This window comes from Mesoplodon mirus, assembly GCF_964341445.2.
Source record: "Mesoplodon mirus genome assembly, chromosome: 8".
NCBI lineage: Eukaryota > Metazoa > Chordata > Mammalia > Artiodactyla > Ziphiidae > Mesoplodon > Mesoplodon mirus.
The window spans coordinates 20,298,033-20,304,032 of record NC_138984.1 but is presented as its reverse complement, the minus strand read 5'-3'; positions in this window follow the sequence as shown (position 1 = coordinate 20,304,032).

Sequence of the window (6,000 nt, the reverse complement as noted above, 5' to 3'; positions counted from 1 at the left end):
TAGCGACAGTAAGTGGAGATCAGCAGGGCTGCATCACACGCTATTAAGTCAAGCCTTAGAGTTCCCATTCATCAGGCTCCTCCAAACCAAAGAGGTTGGAGCCACTATACTGCATGTTAGAATGCTGACCTTAAACAACATCACAGTGAACACCAGCTCCATTCAAATACCTTTCCAGGTATTTCTGTCAATTCTCGGGAGTTGGGAGTGAAGTCTGGGACAGACAGGCATTGCTGCTGCCTGACACGGATGGGGAGGTTAAGGAGGCAGCACTGGCACAGCAGGAAAGATGGGCATGAACAGAGGAGGCTGGGCTGAGAGCCCGGCTACCAACTCTAAGCCTGGCTCTGCTGCTGGCTGTCTGAGTCACTAGAATTCCCCAGGCCTGTTTTATCGTCCGTAAATGGAAAGAATTACAATAACTCTCTACAAGGCCTTAGTTAAGCCACATCACCTTGCTGGTCCTCAGCTCCTCCAGATGGTCAATGTGGGGGCTGAACTGGACCAGTGGTTTGAGAATATCGGGATCAGAGTCTCTTTCAGGAGTGATGAAGGCTATACCTTTTCCCCACGCCCCAGAAAAAAATGAACACTGATGTCATTTCTTTCCTTTAAGGGCATTCTCAGAACTCTCAGAAACTCCAGCTTAAGACCCCAGAGCTAGATCATCTTTTCTAAGATCCCAGCGAACTCTGGAATTCCGAAGAGCTTGCATCCAGGTGTGCTTGGGTGGGGCAGTTACCTGCTGATAAAAGGATGGAGCTACCCTGATGGAAGGCACTAAAGGTTTTTCCAAAAAAGAGAAGCTCCCTGTGAGTAGCCATTGCCACTGCCCTTCCCAGCGTCCCTGTGCTCCTTGCTATCAAACCATCCCTGCCCTCCTCACAGCCCCTTCTACCAGCCTAGCGGGCCGGCCTCTGTGCCCCTTCCTCTCATCACCCATTCACTCTGTGTCCCCCTGTGCAGGACAGATCACAGTGAAATAACTGCATATCTGTATCTGTACATGTTCTCCCTGTGTTTAACTCTCCTTTTCTTTGTCTCCTCCCTAACCCCTCACTCAATCCCTACCCAGATCGGGCCCATTGGCCATGTGTCCAGGGCAGAGAGAGGTGACCTCTGGAAGACACCATCCAACTGACACATCTGATTCTATGTCACTGAGGAAACCTAAGACAGGAAAATGTTTATTAAAATCAGTGAAATCTAACAAGGGGGTGGGGACAAGCGAGAATGCCTAAATTCCAGCACTCTCCCCATGGACGGAGGGTGGAAAAACCCAGGCCTTCCTGCCTGGACGTCCTCAGATCCCAGCCTCCCCAGAACCAGAAATCAGTGGAAATGTATATATATTTTAATACACCCTCATTACAAATAAAAATAGTGTTACATCAATTCAGGGGTTGGTTGAAATACATTCCAACTTTGCTAAACAGGGAATGCATCAAAACGCCTATAATAATAACAAGCAAGGCAGTCCCTCTGCCAAGCTCGGACGGAAGGGAATTCACACAGCCAGGGAAAATCTGTTCTTCATCAATGTTTCAATATTTGAGGAAGCCGGGGACATTTTTCTGCGATTGAAGCAGATTGCCAGCTGCCAATACTATGATTTAATTCCTTCTTTTCTTCCCTCTCACTTGAAAAAATTGCCGCAAGCATTTGGTGGGCCATCGAGGCCCTTGTGTAGCACAGATCGTACCTAGATGGGGGGATGGGATGTGGAGGAAATAAGGGAGAGAAAGAGAGGAGGAGCAAGAAAAAGCAATGGGGGGCATTGAGAGAGTGGGGAGAAGAGGGAACGAGGTGAGAAGAGCAAGGGCGAACGTGGAGGAAGAATGAGGAGGGGGAGGGGAAAATACCAGCCAAGTAGACAAATGAGAGAGGGAAGGACTGAGGGAAATAAGAAGGATGTGGGCTGAGGGAAGGCGAGCAGAGGAAAAGGCACGTACAGAGAAGGGAGAACAAAGTCTCAAAGATCATAGAAGTCAGCTTCCTCTTAGGTGTCAGGTACGATGTGCAGGGGTGAAGTTATTTGCCCTGTTGAAGTACCAGGCCCTCCTGACTCCAGCCTGATCCTCTCCACTCTTCAGCAGGTAGAAAGCAGAGCGAAGAGAGGGGAATTAAGAAGACCAAGATGAGAACTTGCATGTATGTACGTCTGCATGGGGTGTTTGGCTTCTTCAAACACCCCCATTATCTAATATAATCTAATATTCTAAAATCTAACAGGATCTGATATTCATAGAGCCCTGATTCTTAGACCCTGGGAGCTTCTCATGAAATGTACCTCAGACCTAGAGGACACTATCAGATCATAAATGGTAGAATCAGAGAGCTGAAGTTTATCAGGTTGTCACCGAGCTAAGGCCTGGTGAACCTCCAAGCCTCACGTCCAAGCCTCTGGTTTCCCAGGATGGTAAATATGCTGACAAGATGCACCCCTTGGGTGCCTGGAAATCCCAAACTCCAAGGTGCCAGTTCTAGCTTTGGAAGACTCAGTCACCCCCTCAGAGATGAGGGACTTTCTAGTTTAGGCATTAATTACCAGTTTTCAGTCTGTCATTTAGTTAATAGTATTGTCCAATGTTGATTTATTTTGATAATGGTATTGCAGTTGTGTAAGACGTTAATATTCAGGACAACTGAGTCAAAGATATACAAGATCTCTCTGTACAATTTTTTTAAGTCTTGTGAAATTCTCTCAAAATTAAAAAAAAAAAAAAAAACTTCATAATGATCTCAAAAGCCAGGTTTGAGTTTAGAAGTGTCTATCAGTATCTGGGCCCCAGCTTCTGGACTCTGGTCAGTGGCTCACCTCTCTCCTCTTCTGTCCCCAGCTCCTTCCCATACAACAAGGAGACCTACACAGACACATGTGGACGCTCAGGGCTTCTCTTTCAAGCTCAGGCCACAGCCCCCTGACCCTAAATATAACCTCTCCTTGGCCACCCTGGGGTCAAGGGATGTGCACAATGGCTGTGCCACCCCTGGGAGAACAGAAAGGCTCAGGGGCATTTGGGCAGGGAATTTCAGAGTCTTGGGTGCCAGGAACAGAAGCAGGTGTGACTCACAGGCTCCGAGGAGGCACATTTTTAGCATCAGTCCCTGAGAAGGGGCACAGGAAAAGAACCTGGAGGTTAAGGATGGCTTATCGGCTTTCTCTGTCTCCATAAAGACAGAGTCTCTGTACGCAGTGTGAGGGGGTAAGTCCCGTACCCTTCAGACCCTGCCCAGACATTCCCCCTCCACCCCATCTGTTTTTAGGAAGCATCCCCAGTTTCACTCCATCCCCAAACACAGCGGTCCATGCCCTTCCGATTCCACATCAACTCCTTGAACTCCTATTGATGCCCTGATTAGAATTATTTGTGTTCCAGTCTGTGTCTCATCCACTAAACTGAGAACTTCTCAAAGGCAGGGAATCTATCTCATTCATTCCGGTGCTACCAGCCCCACATTTAGCACATAGGTAACTGATGGTTCAATTTTTATATCCTCAGAGAGTCAGGAGAGCACAGCGAAGAGGTCAGATTACATTGTCTGGAATCAGGCAATCCTGAGTTCAAATTCTGACTCACACACCTAATCACGATGTGACTATGAAGAGTTATTTAATCTCTCCGAGGCTTATCTTCCTCCTCGGGGTCATGATCAGAATTGAATGAAATATTCCTGTTGAAGCACTTGTCAGAGTGTTCAGTAAGCACTCAATAAATGTGTTGAAAAGGCAAGATCAGGCTGCCAGTATCATAGGCCAGTCCATGGATGAGCCGGTCTGCTCACACCTCAATGGCTGTCTCACCGTTATCTTTTTTAGGTACAAGGAGAGCCTCAGAAGACAGATGAGGTAAATCCATCCAAGTGACCAGAAAAGCTAGAAAATCAGCCCCCTACCCACTCCCAGAAGAAATAACCCAGAGTATGTCCCAGCCCCAGCAGCTGCTCAGCGGCCTCTCTCTGTAAACTCAGGCCAGCACAATGCCACAGGCCCCCCAAGCCCGCTGCTGACTGATGGGGCCCCAGACACTTTCTAGAGAGCTGACACTCCACAATCTCTGGCTGAGGCCCCCGTATCTCAGGGTGGCTGGTGACAATGGTGAGATACATCGGGGAGCTGACAAGGAAGAAAAAACTGTTTTCAAGAGATCAACACATCAACACCTGCTAGTCAAAGCTAGCTAACTCTGGCAGCCTGGAATGCCAAACAAGAAAAAGGCATGAAAGATGGATCCCAGGATGGCAATCACAGAGACTGAGGTCTCAGAGCAGATGGCCCTGTGTGGTCACAGAAGGGGAAGGTGTGACAGCTTAAGTCTGGACCAAATCCATCCCCAATGCGATTAAAATGACAAAAAGAAGAAGGAGTAAGAAAGTAAGGGGTAAAAATCAAATCAAATTCAAACCCTAAAGCCAAAAAAAAAAGTTTTTTAAGAGAAAAACATCTAAGCAAATTAAGTTTACATGCAAGAATGTAACAGGATAAAGAGCATTTCTGAAATGTATAGTTTAAAGATTACGGATGTAACTAAGTATAGACAGTCAGGGTCTAGTTCTGGGAGAGTAAAGCGATGGTGTTCTAAAAAAGTTGTTCTCCCTCCAGACTTCCTTCTTCTGGGCCCCATTCGCACATTTGTAAATGTGCTAGTCTACTGCGACCATATATTTTCTAGAACAAGTTCTGATTTCAAATATTCTATCCTTTTCTGTCCATGGATACCAAATATTTCATGGGATCCTGATTTGGGAGTTCAGAAAATGTATCCAGTGTCATATAATACTGGACACATTATAGATTGACATTTATATACATATCTGTCTCCTCCTTTAGGTCATGAGCCCCTTGAAGGCAAGGATATATGCTAGTCTCCTTTATATCCCCAGTTCTTAGCCTGGGACCCAACATACAGTGGGTTCTCAATAGACATTAACTGAAGAATAAATGAATGAATGAATGAATGAATGAACCATTTTGTCCCTGTAACAGGATATTAGTGGAAAGACAAGACACTTTGGGATCAGATAAACTTGGATTTGAACCCTGATTCTGTCTGGCATTGGCCAGGCTACTAAGTGAAATAGTATATCTGTAAAATGAGATAATAATTTTTAACTCATGAATTGTTGTGAAAATAATGAGAGTGTTGTATGTAAAGCACTCTGCAGAGATTTTAAATTGCAGTGTAACCTACATAAAGTGGGCAAATCTTAAGTATATGGCTCAATAATTTTCTACACACTCGTAACCACCATACCACCCAGATCAAAATTTAGAATATTCCCATCAGCCCCAGAAAGTTCCTAGGGAAGTTTTAAAACATGGTTGCAAATTCTTTGACACTTCTGCCATTGAGAGGTGGGATCCATGTTGCTCTCTCTGAATCTGGGCAGGCTTGTGATTGCCTTGATGTGGAATCCAGCAGAAGTGATACTGTGTGACAGCCAAGGCTACACCAGTTAAAGGCCATGTAGCTTCTACCTTAGTCTCTGAACACTCATTCTCAATGCCCTCAGCCCAAGTAAGAAGTTTGACCGCCTGAAGTCACCATGGTGGAGAGGCCACATGCAGGTGCTCCAGTCAAGGGTTCAGCTGAGCCCCGCCTTCTAACCAGCTCTGCAGGTGTCAGATATGCAAGGAATCTGTCTGGGACCCTCAAGGCCAGCCTACACATCAGTGCCACACAGAAAAGAAAAATCTCTCAGTCAAACCCTGCCTGAATTCCTGACCCACAAAATTGTGGGATAGAATGAGCCAGTCGTTGCTTTAAGCCATTAGTTTAGGGGGAGTTTGTTACTTGACAACAGATAACTGGAGTTTATACGTGCCCCTGCCCAGTCAATAACATCTTCCCTCCCTCTCTGAGATAATCATGTTTCTAACACTTACCATCATAAATTCATTTTGGCTGCTCTCAAACTTCATATAAATAGAATCATCCAACATGAAGTCTTTGTGATTGGCTTCTTTTACTCAATATACTGCTTCTGAGGATTCTCTAT